Below are 13,791 nucleotides of genomic sequence, written 5' to 3'. Positions count from 1 at the left end.
AGGAAGGAACAAATTTGAAAAAACTGACCTTGAAATAAAAATAGCTGTAGCAGTTTGCATGTAGTACCCATAGATTTAGTTCACCCAGAAATTATACTTTTTTTTGCTTTAAACTGCTGCAAGTTTTAGCACAGGTACACCATAAACTCATTTTAAAGTAAGCTTTAGCACTTACTTAGAAGAGTTCAATTTTATTTTTGTTTTAATTTTCCATGGTCCGACCCAAATCAATTCCAAATCCGTAAGTCAGTCCAGAACTATAAGTGGCCCATCTGGGGCTTCAGATGTTCCCAAAGCCTTTGGCAGGCATCCTACATGCAGGGCCAAGCCCAGAGGCTTGGGGTTCAGATACCCCTGAGTTTTGCTTGCCCTCAGCCATATGGCTGCAGGAGCAAACTAGGGAGGAGTTTCCTATCTCTGTAAAGTGGGCATAAAGCCAAGATCTCTCCACTCCTCAGCTATGGGACAGAAGAGGAAATTGAAATTTATGCAATACAGTGGCTCACCATGACTTGAAAAAGAGTCTGTGCTGAGGGGGACTATGCTCAATAAGCACTACTGTGTGTTTTATTCAGGATGGCTACACTAACATATCCTTGTGTTAAGTTCCCATCAGCATGTTTGCCCCATATGAGTCATGCAATTTATAGGTATGCTCAGTGTTGGTTTCAATTAATCACCTTCATAATTGGTTTCCAATATTGCACACATGCTGCTTTTAGCAGCAGGTTAGCGATAGGCAATGCATTCAATGCAGTTTTCATATATGTGCATGTAAAATAAGGGGCTTCTCACCCTCTTGTTGGCCGGGGGGTGGGGGGGAAGGGATAACCATTTTATATTTGAGTAAGTACAGTATTTAACACTGTATGTTATAACTGAACTTGCATGGAATTACATTATTCTATATTGATGCCAAAGGCACCACAAACTTTTTTGTTAAGCTATTTCATTCAGCATCTTTAAAAGGGCAACACATTCAACAATAAGACTTCATTTGTTACATGAAAAAAGATAATTATAGCTGAATTAAGATACTGAATTCATGATAGGAAACTCCTGAAGGCACAGGAAAAAGAAAATCCTTACTGACCACTTGTGCTCAAAGATTTTTTTAAAAGTCATATTTAATGGCTGATTTAAAGTTACAACATGGTGTGCCATTGATAGAGTGTTAAAGAGTTGTTACCACAGTGACACTGTCACTATTAAAGCTTCTCTAGAAGGAAAAAAAGACTAACCACCTCAGTCATAGGTATTCTCTTAAAACAGACTACTTTTTTTCTTTTTTTAGTGGACTCACAGCTCACTTGAGTTAATATTGTACTTCTTAATCCAAGTCACTTCCCCAAGCTGACTTTCAGACTGGCTTCCTGCTCTGTGGGTACAAGAGATTAGCAATTCTAGCTACTACGACAAAATATAGCTGGGGTAGGGGAAAATACAATTTGGTCTTTTGTCTGGCCTCTCATGGAAAAAAAAATACTACAGAGGCTGGGGAGGAGAATGAGAGGAAAGTGTTGTTGGTGATTTAGGGAAAGAATCTATTTTCTAGCATAGTCCAATAACAGCACCTAACTTTGCAAGTTACTAAGTTTCCAGCAGAACATGAATTTTCTGACAAGACTTGAAACAGAATTTCAAACCATGTTTGAAATTCCATCCCCGTAAGTTGTGTTGTCTATTTTACACATTGATTTCTTATGGGTTCAGTTATTAGTAGTCTGAAAATTGTCAAGGGTTTCATGTCTGTCCAATTCTAGAACACCTGCTTGTTACTGAAACTGCTTCAACAGGATCATTCAGGACTTAACAAAACAAGATTAAGTCATAAGAGATGCAGAAAAAAACTGCATGATGTCAGCCTAGAAGTAGAGGCTCTGAATTCAACAAAGAGAAAGGAGCACTGTAATCTAATTCCTTGACTGGTCTTCTGGGACTTGGTATAACTCTATGATGTAAGTCTCTCCTTGGAAATATACAAATATACCACTCTCCCCCACCAGAAGGTAGAGGTCCCAATGTTATGGCTACTAGCCTCAAAGATTTTGATTAGTCAAAAATAGTTGAGCACAAAGAACTGCTTGTTCTTCAATAGCTGGCTTCTCTGCTTCCATCCCAATTTCTGCCTTGGCCTGTCTGCCAAAACTGTTCCCAGAAGGTCTGCCATTCTTCCTAAAATAACACTGGGTGACCCCAAAGACAACTGTAAAGCCTGGCACATCCCAAAGCCGTGCCCTGATTTAATGCATCCTTGCAGTGCTGAGGCCTTTAGGTAGAGGAATGACATTGTCTGTTTACATTTGCTTTCCAGATGTGCATGTGTTCATGGTTTGCTTGGGAGAAAGAGAGAATCAAGAAGAGAAAAAGTTGAAAACTGAAAGGTCTTAACAGACACGAACAACCCCCCACCCCAAAAAATCTTGTGCAGCCTGTGCCCAGCACCAGGAAAATAGCTGCTACTGCTGGCCTCAGGCAGCAGCAGCAGCCTCCTGTCATCTGGCGCACAGATCCAGGGGTCCATATCCCCGGGAAGAGTCCAGCACAACCCTCCAGTCCTACCGGGGGTGTGGGACCCCAGATCTGTGCGCCAGATGACAGGAGGCTGCCACTGCAGGAAAGTGTCACAAGTTTTGCTTTGAACAGTTTGAGGTGGAATTTCCCAGAAACCTCTGTATCTATCTCCTTGAAACTTGGCAGGCTTCATGCCCTCAGAAGAGGCTACCATCCCTGCAAGTTTCATCTGAATCAGGAAAGAAATTACAAAGTTTTAGGCATTTTCATGTCTCCCCATTATAGCCTATGGGCAAAACGTCAAAATAGTTTTGACAAAATGAAACGGAGCAGAACTTTGAAACAAAACCACTGTCCCTTTGAAACAGTGAAACAGAAGTCGAAACGAAACAGTGCTGTTTCACATAGCCAATGTAGCTAATGCTGAGAGGTGTCTGTGTAAGGCAGAATGGAGGGGGGAATCCCTGCTTGAGCAGGGAAGTGGGGGGAACCAGGAGAAAGACAGATAAATGCCCTGTACCTGCCATCTGTGCTGGAGCGAGTAGAGGGGAGGGGCCAGCCCATCACTGCAAAGCATCTGGGATTCTGGGGGACTCCAATTTAACTTAAACCAGGAAGGGGTCTGGGACAGACATTGCCAGTTTGACTCAAATCGGATAAGTCTGATACGACATTCAACCAGATTCATAGATGTTGTTTGGATTAGAAGGGACCTTAGTAGATCATTGAGTCCAACCCCCTGCCCTGGACAGGAAAGAGTGCTGGGGTTAGATGACCCCAGCCATGTGCTTGTCTAGCCTCCTCTTAAAGACTCCCAAGGTAGGGGACAGCACCACCTCCCTTGTAAGCCCACTCCAGATTCTGGCAACCCTTACCATAAAGAAGTTCTTCCTGATCTCTAACCTAAACCAGCTGTCCGTCAGTTTGTGGCCGTTGTTCCTAGCTACTCCAAGGGGTGCCCTGGTAAACAGAGCATCTCCTATTCCTTGCTGCCCCCTCCCCCCTGCAATTAATTTGTAGACGGCCTCTCAGCCTTCTCCTGTGGAGGCTGAAGAGATCCAGGGCCTTAAATCTCTTCTTTGTAGGGCTTTGCCTGCAGGCCCCTAACCATAAGAGTGGCCTTCCTCTGAACCCTCCCAAAGTTTCCACATCCCTCTTGAAGCGTGGTGCCCAAAACTGGATGCAGTACTCCAACTGTGGCCTGACCTGGTTTATCTCAATCTAGTCTCAGCCATTTCCAAACCAGTGTATGTGCACTGAACATCTGTTCTGTTACAGGTTTCAACCAGTTTCTGATTACTTAAACTGGTTTATGTGTAACGTCTGCCCCTAGCCTTGTAGTCTATCTGTAGATTTCAAGTACAGAGTAGCAGGCATTTAAGGGTATGGAATAACACCAGAGCCCCAGACACACCTATGAGCAGAAGGGCACCCTTGGTATACCATAGGAAAGTTGGCAGTTCACAACCTTGCAAACTCTAATCCAATGCAACACAAGGAGAACAAGTGCAATTAACCAGATTCTCTGTCCTCTTAGAAATTCCTAATTCTCTAAAGACTGGGAAGAAGGGTATCCAAGAAAGCACCTCAAATTTTGACACACATTTCATGACCATTGAAATGGAACCTAAATAGTTAGCTTTCCTGTGGCTCAGTAGTGTAAATACCAGACCCTCAAGGACAAAAGACTACAGACAACCATCTTGCAAACTTGAGGGCCTGGAGAGAAAAAAAAAAGGAAAAAAAAAGCATAGCAGCAAAGGGATGCTGGGTGAGCTTGTCAACTCCACCAATAGAACAAGAAGAGCAGACTCCAGACATAAGCCAATTCAAGGACCTGGCACAGCAAAACCTGGTGCTAAACAGGTTGTGACTACTGCAGAGGAGATTCCTAAACTAGGTTGGGCAACATCCAGTTTGAGTAACAAATGCAACATACCACATTGGGATGTCCTAATGAAGTAACTCAGCACTTTTGGAGTCGAGTTCAACATCCTCCCTTTTTCAGTGTCAGTCCTTGCACAGCAGTTAACGTCTATCCCCAACAGGGCTTTACTTGACAGTGGCACTGCAACTGCAAACACATACTTTTTGTAAAATATGACTCCTCCAGCCCAGATGGGGGTAGGGGTAGTAGCCAATTCCCCTATGCCTGCCTGTTTGCCCATCCTTGTAGGGCCCAGGGACTTCAATCTTGCACAGGGAAAAGAGGGATTCTGGCTGTTTGTGCCTCAGCTCAGCCCAGCCTGTGAGGCCTTTCTGCCCACACAGGCCAGTAGGCATAAGCACTGAACAAACTGCCAGGGAACCCACACAGTATGGCCACCCCACAAAGTCTTGGCAAATAGAGCAACTCAAAGAATAGAAAGAATGGCCAGCAGTTCTCCAGCCAACAAATGTGTCTTTAAAACAGCTGACTGGGTAACTCAAGCAGTCATTCAGGACTTTCAGGTCTTTTTCTCAAGATAAATGCTTTATGTGTTGCTGGACATCAGCTGACATCTTGACCATTGGGAATACTGTGTCACTATCTGGTTCTGCCATGTTTATCCTTTGCTCTTGAAAGTGTTGAGTGATATACACCTGGTGATTAAAATCCTAGGTATTACTGCTTGACTGCTTCCCACGTCACACCAACTGCCCATCACTTAAACCTTCAACTACTTGAAGTTACACTGCATCACCTGCAACTGCTCAGGCACAAATTAAACAGTTCTTTCCTGCCAACTGATCTACCCCACATAAGCAAATGTCATCAGCAAAAGAAATGTAGAAACATTAAGTATAAGTAGGGGAATGCTTACACCATTGGTCTTAAAAGTGCTCACAGTTAAACATCCCCATGAAGAAACCAAGGAGTTGCTGGTAATTCTTGTCATACACTGGTCTTGATTAGGTCACACCCACATAAGGAAGAATGTGCGACAGCGCAATGCAGACATGCTGTGAGGGTTGGGGGTGCACAACAAAGAATGGAAAAAAGTTATTTTCTCATGCTTCAATGCAGCTGGGAAACCCCTTACAATGCTGAGCTATCAACAACAGCCCAAGAGCTTGCAAATCTTATGCCGGGACAATACCTTTTTTGTGTGTACACCTCATGCATGAGAGCACCTACAGGCCATCTGCCCACACTAAACTGCTAGTAGCAATTGGGGTATCCACTTCCAGATCTCCTTGCAGAAGCCTGCAACCAAAACTAGAGAAAGCTTTCTTGCTAGTTAGGCTGCTGTTTTCATAAGCAGCCCATTGCCACTATTCAATCCACACCTGTAGCACAATCCTCTGTAACCAGCCCATAATTTTTAGATCCAGAATCTAAATTGCAGTCTGTGAATGCAAGATAGTCCTGAGCAAGCCCTTCTGGTCAGTCACCTGGCTATACCCATCTTCGAATGACCTGCCCCACCTTTATCCAGGAGCAGGCTACACAAGTGCTTTCCTGCTGTTTCAACAAACATGACCACCAGAACCTGCCACAAGACTGCTCTGATGCAACTGAGAATTAGCTATGAGGCATGGATCTACAAATATTACCATGCTCTAGTTTTACTACACATGAACACAGTTCAGCAGCAGTTGGCAATATCTGGACTATTAGTTTGAAACTAGAGTCTTCACCTTCCCAGATCTCTCTTATTTTTTGGAGGGCTGACTTCCAAAAAAACTAAACATTGGCACCAAGGCCAAAGCAGAAGTTAAGATAGCTAATTTGAGAATTTTGAAACAGTATAAGTTAAAAAGTGTAATCAAGAGTGATCTAATAACAAATGGAAGAATTAGTTTCAGGAGATGAAGTCAGATAAAATAAATTGAAAATAAAAGAAAATGAAGTCAGATAAAATAAATTGGTGGGATTACTCGCATGAGATTTGATAACTAAACAGCCATGTAGCTTTGACATCTGGGAAAAGAAGATATGAAGTCAGGGAGTTTGTATATGAAAAAAATCAGAATGCAACAGAGGATTACCACTTTGGGCAAGATGATAGAAAATATGAAGAACAGGGGGGCAAATATGGCAGACAAGACAGGAACTAAACTAAAGGTGAGAGTCAGATCAATGCAAAAGCAGTATGCACTTCACCAAATGTACATAAACTGTAAGCATGAGTTGAGCATTTTGAGCCGTTTTAACATTCTAACACTTTTGACAAAGTTTAATCTTATTTTAATACTGGTCTAACTCAAACCAATTTTTAGCAACATCAAGCTATGAAGTACATAAAATAGCAATCCATATTTTTACACAACTTGGCAAATATTGGCAGAGTATTCGTTAATGTCTGGGGAAAACATTTGAGTCTGGGCAGGCAAAACATTCAATGCACTTCCCTACAAACTTCCACAACTTGCATCATGTCCTGCTAAGAGCAGACTTTTCTCCTCTAGGCAAAACTAGCCCTAGATGAGCTTCATCTGTCAAACAATGCTGGCAGAAAGAAGAGCCCATTTACAAGTTACATGGTACAGTTTAACAGTAAGATACTGTTTTCTCCTTCTACTCAACTGAAAAATACCCTGAGATTCTCATTTGGGAAGTGTAGTCAGATCTAGTTAAAACTAGATTAGTGGCCTAGGTTAGAAGGCATTTGTCCAAACTGGTATACCAGCAAACCCACCTAGTTAGTGCAGCTTCTGCTGCTGTAATGTTTTTGGCAGAAATGAAAGTCAAAAATATTCTCCTGTAGGTACAGCTGTGGCAGATATAACATGTCTGTAGCAACACACATCTAAGATCATCAATGCACCAGTTTTTATACCCAAGATACTTATTTTGACTCAGTTATTGGAGTAGTCTTCAGATGAAATTATCTGGAGAGAAGGTATCATTGAGAGATGTTACGTATAACTGTAATGAAGGAATCACAATCTTTCCAAGGGTGCAAGAAAGGTCCTCATTTGATGCTGAAGAACTGGGACAAAAATGCATTCCCAACCCTCTCTTAAAGGGCAGCACCAACAGTCCTGAACAGAAACTGAATTTGTATCAGTGCACATGGAAGTTTTTCCACAGCCAGCTTTAGCCAACCTAGACTTCCACCCCACAGCCCTGAATCTTCATTGAGAATGGCTATAGATACAACACAAATCCTTTCCCTTACATGAGTGTTTGCCTTAGGAAGGCTGCATTGCCCTGTCATTTCCAGCTCCTTTTAGTGTATCACTTCAAAAAGCACTTAATGAAAGGAGAGAGAATACCTAGTGTTAGTTTAACCTCATGGTCTTAATTAGGGTAATAAATGACAGCAGTTTTATTGATATAGCCCTCTAAGTAGTTAACCCTTGCAAGCTTAAACTGCAAAAGGACATGAGCACCCAATAATATCTATAGCTTAAAACCAAGACAAAGTACTCCAAGCTTAAGACCACAGATAAATTATGGGGGCAAAAAAAAGGGGAGGGGTGAATAACTTTTTACTAAAATGGCAGGGGGGGTGGGGCAATAGACTATAGACATCCTGCACTGCAGGAAAGAAACTAGGTAACATGGAGTCACATAATGTTGGTGGGGCAGAGCTGACTTTAGGATTGGGAGAAATGTGAGACCACCCTGGACACTGTGGTCAGGGGGCACCAAACACGTGCACACACACATGCACACACCCACGAGCAGCCTGTGCTCACAGCAGTGCTCTCCCCCCATCCCATCTCAGGGAGGAAGAATGGTGCCCAGCCCAGCCTGCCCCCTTCCTCCAGTCACAGCTCAGAGGAAGTCAGGCCAGGTGGGTGGGGTGGCACCCGCTCCAGTCTGCTCGCCTTACTCCCACACAGCAGTGATGCTTGCCCTCCCGCACCACCTCCCAGGTGCACCATGCCACTCTGCCTCCATGCCAGTCTGTGCCCTGCACCCCTGCCCACCTACCTCTGCCTGCGGCAGTGCCCCTGACTTGAGGGGGGAAGGCTGGGAGGCACCAAAACACAAGTTTACCCAGGGCATCATTTACCCTAAGGCCAGCTCAACTTCAAAGATAGCTGCTGGAGCTGAAAATGTGGTCAGACAAAGCAGAAAAACAGAAGGCCGAAACAGTTCTTGTTTCCAGACTGCTTTGGCAAATTTATATCAGAATTCAGGTCTCAAATCCTTCACAGAAATTTGATAAAATTAGAAAAGAAAGACGTTGGGAGCAGAGTAACAGACATGAAGGGAAAAAACCTTCAATCAATTATGGACCTTCAAAACAAAGTTAATCTGATGGGGGTGGGGAGGGGCAGCACAGAAGGAAAAAGGGGAAGCACTCATAGAAAATATAGAAAACACTGAAGAAAAAAACCCAATCCTCTTTTCTTCCTCATGTGAATGGGCTGAAGAAAGAAATTTTACTCCGTTCTTAAAAGCACTTCAGACTTCTTTAAAAAGTGTATACTTAACTATCTCTAGACAGTATACACACATCTGTACTCCCTTTTCAACTGTATTCTTCTTCAACACAGACATATCTAGAGACATAACTCTAATAATGCATTACTTTAAACAATTATGAAGAAGCCTTGGATACTTGGTACAGATTTTTGCCAGATACACCATACTCTAAAGGAAAAAAAATGAAAGATTATGGCCCATCTCTGAGAAGCAATAATAAAATACAGACGGGACTACCGCTTTGAACTCTTTATGCAAAAAAGGACAACAGCACACTATAAAGGAGAAGCTAAGTCATCGTATTTACCAAAACATCTAAGACTGAAGCACAAGCATTTCAGAGACAGATGTTGAGGCACAAAATAAAAACAAGCTGTTCCCAAAAGAAAGAACCTTAAAGAATAAGAAACAGGCAAATCTGAAGCGAAATTTTAAAGCTACTGATTTACAAGACAACTTAAGTGAAAGTGAATAGTGTGAATGGACTTTCTAAATATAAACTAGCTCCAACAGAATTTGGTTACATTTAAAACGTGATCCGAGATAATTTGGGGAAAGAAACATGTACCAGGTTTAAAATGTTAAAGGAAAACCAGAACAAAGAGAGGGGTTCACGGGGGAAAGGGTGTAGGGAAAAAAAAGTGCCCCATGAATTCCATTTGAGACGGAGCGTGCTTCAGAGAAGGCCAGACCTGTGGTTCCTTCCCACCTCCGCAGCTTGTCTTTCAAATCCATAAAATAATGCCATTACATGCGACACCCAAAGCAGCTCTCAAGGGGCCTCCAAGATGTTAACTCCATTAGAAAGGCAGCAAAACCTTTACCAGAGTAATGAACAGTCTTCACATATTAGGGGTGGGAAGGAAAAGAGAGAGAGTAGGGTATATTAGCAGGGGCTGCTTAGGGTTGGAGAATGAGACAGGAAAAATAGAAAAAAAATTTTAGAAGACATCTTTAAGAAATGGCAGTTGTTAAAGATGTTTGCTGTTCATGGGAAGAGGGAGTTGGGGAGGGGATTTAGTGCAGGGGAAAGACAAGAAAGGCACAACAAAGTTTTGCCTCCCCCAACCCCTTTTTTTTTTAAACACTGTAAATATAAATACAGAAAGAAAGTAATAATAAACGAAGAATCCCAGTTTTCCATTTGCTGCAGAAAAAAGCAGATCTTCTCCTTTAAAGAAAAAAAAGGTTTCCCCTTGCAGACTGGCATGGGGAGCCACATGCATGTGCACATGATAGCCAAGCAGTGTGGTGTAAATCAGCTCCTGCAGTTCTGTGGGGGCATTGGGGGTGCTGGCAAGGGCAGGGAGGAGTAGGGCAGAGGGGAATAAGTGATGCATAGGGAGTACACATGACCCCAGATTTCTGCACCCAGTGGCCACAGGGCTGCAACCTGGCTGGGCAGTTAGTGAGACTTGTTACTGCTGCCAGGACATCCACACCAACCAGTGCCAGCAGTGCAAGGAGCAATGAAACGTGGGGGAAGGAGGGCGCCATGCTGTCCTCACCTCCTCCAGCCACTCACACACCAAGCTGCAGCAATACTCCAGAGCAGGTGGGGTGGGGTGCAGTGCAGGTGACCTGAGAAGAGTAGCGGCAGCCAAGCCATGGCAGCAGGGTAGACCTGCAGCCAGTGCACAAGCCAGTCACTGGCAGCAGGAGGAGGTGAGGGCTGTACCACCCTCAGTCCATTACTTCTCACATTGCTGAGGGCACAGCCGGTGCTGGGGTCCCTGCAGCAGCAACATGCCTTGCCACCTTTGATCCATCTTCCCGCACCACAGTGGCAACTCCCGCTTGTACCAGTTCATCCAAGTGTCAGTACCATGGCCACTGTGGGTTGGCAGATCTGGAACAGGCACATGCCCCCACCCCACCATAGCCCTCCAATGCATCACCTATGGCATTGCTTATGGTTGGTATCCATCCCTGCTCCACACACTGGGGGAGGTTGGGGCCTGGGGTGGGGGGCAAGCAGGTCAGGAGTAAGGGGCACCAGTGGGGACAGGGGACTGCAGGTCAGGAATAAGAGGTACCAGCAGGGCTGGGGAGGCCGTAGCTTGGGAGAGGGGCACCAGCCTACCAGGGCTGCTCCTTGCCACCAAGTGGCTGTCGGGGGAGGGGGCAGATGACAACAGCTGTAGCTGCACCCACATCCTGATGAGCAAAGGGGCAAGGGAAGCTCTGATCTTCTATGATAAAAAACCCCCAAAATATATAGGTATTTAGGATTTATTATAACGACTGAGGCACTGGTAGGCTTCCACATTATGATTGCAAATATATTAATAAAATATTGTGTTCAACTGATACTCTCTCACACATGCTTCATTTCAATAGCAGAAAAATGCAGGTTTTGAAGGTTGTAATTAATTTTAGATTTTTAAAGAGAAAAACAGTATCCCTACTATAACTAACCAGGCAAAAATCTATAAACATAAACTAAGCTGAGCAGAGCTGTACAGGGGACACTGGGCAGCAGTTGCACAATGGGGTCATGCTGGAGCTGCCGGGTAGAAGGGGTGATCAGAAGCACCAGCTCCCTGAGTACAGCCAGGTGCTACCAGGCTCCTGTTTCCAAGGTGCCCAGAACATGGGACCAGCTGCTTTGGTGATAGGTCTTTGGTTCAGAAGCTAGCAGTTCCTCCACTGTCTTGCTGGACATCTAGCCCTGTCAGGCACCCCTACCTTGGCTGCCCTCTGCTCCTGGGATGGGCAAAACCAAGGGACCTGCCCTGGGCTGGACAAAACATTCCTGTGGGCCGTGCTTTGCCCACCCCTGCTATAAACATTAAGGGTCCTACTTACAGAAAGTACTACAACCCAAGATGAAATGCAACATTTTTTGCTTCATCCAAGAAATCCACCTTCAAAAGAAACAGTAGTTACACATTAGGAGAGTGGTTCCACCACACTTCCCACATGTATATGCATCTCCAAGTAATCCAAATTAAAGAAGGGAGTTGCAATTATCATAGCAAAATATGCATCTCTTCAGCTACAGGAGAAAAGCTATGGATTATTAACACAGATGTATATACTGCCTGTGAAATACAGTTGACTTCAAGAAGTATATCTACATATCTCATCAGGACAAGTTGTTGTTCTCTTCCAGCTTCTGATTTCTCCAGCTACCCATGGCTGCTCAAAAGCCAGAGAGCCCTCTTCATCTGAGAACTCCTTGTGTTGGGAGGAGACCATAACTGTGTTCTGGATGCAGATGACGACTCGTCTTGTGGAAATAAAGGACAGAAAAAAAACACCACACATGCAAACAAACCACCAGGCACAAAGCTAAGATCAGCAGATATCATGTACTTTGTGAATCCTGGAGATGCTTAAACCCAAAAGAAAGGTATCTTTTTTTCCAATATCACAAACTGATATAACTTTGATTTTCAAATCATTGCTTAATAATTCTGTATCAGCAAAACAAAGTAGAATTGTCAGGTCAGACCATGGTCCAATACAGTTATTTATTAAGTATTAGTAGAATGTACCCAAGCTTGGCAACTGAATTCCCCATTCTGAACAGCCAGGAAAGTTTAAACTGTTGTTAGAAAGGAAACCAGGCTATATGTCACAGAAAATAATGCAAGTCAAATTAAAAATAGTATTTTATGTATGATTTCAAAGCAGTAACCAGAGGCAGCCTAAGTGGGGTCAACTTCACAAAATGAGAATGCCAGATCTGACTAGTGAGGGAAAAAGACTTTTTTTAAATAAAGTTTAATTCAATTAATTCTTTCATATATATTTTCTGTGACTGAAGACACAAACTGAAAAGAAAAGCTAAATTTGTTACAAAGTGCAAGGATGAAAGAAGCATTTAGATATACAAGAGTTATATTATGAAAAGAAAAAAGCAACAGGCTATTGGAAAATCAAATTCGAAAAGATAGTGACATTAAAAATAAAGCACAGAGCTCCAAATGATTTAGTAAGTGGATGAAAATCAACATGGGATACATTATAAAACTTCTTTAGATCCAGAAAAAAAATCCTAAACAAAACATCTGCATGACCTTAAACTGAATTTTAAAATAGGTTTCTGGGATTCTTTTAAATGGCATCTCAGCCCACTTAAAAGTTAAAATGCATCTATTGCACAGGAATAAGAAATTGCTGGAAAAAAGTGTGGTCAGCTGGGGAAAATACAACTGTATTTTGTGGGTATATTCCACAATCAAAAAGCTTGAAAAGACAGCAAGGGAAATTACAGGGTGAACCAATTTAAATCAGCAAGCCAAAAGACAATTTAAATAACTTATTTTTTTATCAATTTTCCCACTGTATTTGTGTTTTTTTAAAACAAACATATTTTCATTTGTTGATATAATTAAGACCTTTATTTACAAACTAGTTTTTACAGATTTGGTACACATTTTAAGTACACAAACTAGATATGCTATACATTATTAAAAAAATTTTTAAAATTACATTTGGACTGTTAGAAATCCTACAATTTAGTATCCTATAAGATGGCAAAATATATACATCTAATTCATTACATGATTAACTTTTTGCTCACATACTGTATTACAAGTGTGAATGCAGCTTTCCCCTAGGTGCTGGTTCCTATTTGCCTAGTTCTGTTGAAAAAAAATGAGGGTTTTTTTTAAATGGCTGGCAGCGGGGGAGAGACCAAATGAAAGAAATATTCTTTCAGCACCTGCAAGAGAGGCTACTGCTGGTAAAAGCTGGTTATGCACTTCCAGCAAACTCTGGTTTCAGGTGCTTTGCTAGTGACTTCCACAGTGGTGTCACTTTCTTTAAAGCACCCTGAGCAATCGTGCTGCTTCAATTGTTCACCTTTAGTCCTGACATTTATTATGTTGGCATGAATGATGTGTGATTAGTAGATGTCCATGCCATAGCAGCATTTTCCTTTTCAGCAGTTAGGCATCTACCCA

Source organism: Crocodylus siamensis, chromosome 2 (assembly GCF_052110815.1).
Source record: "Crocodylus siamensis isolate JL-2025a chromosome 2, ASM5211081v1, whole genome shotgun sequence".
Classification (NCBI taxonomy): Eukaryota; Metazoa; Chordata; order Crocodylia; family Crocodylidae; genus Crocodylus; species Crocodylus siamensis.
Note: the sequence above shows the minus strand (reverse complement) of the source record.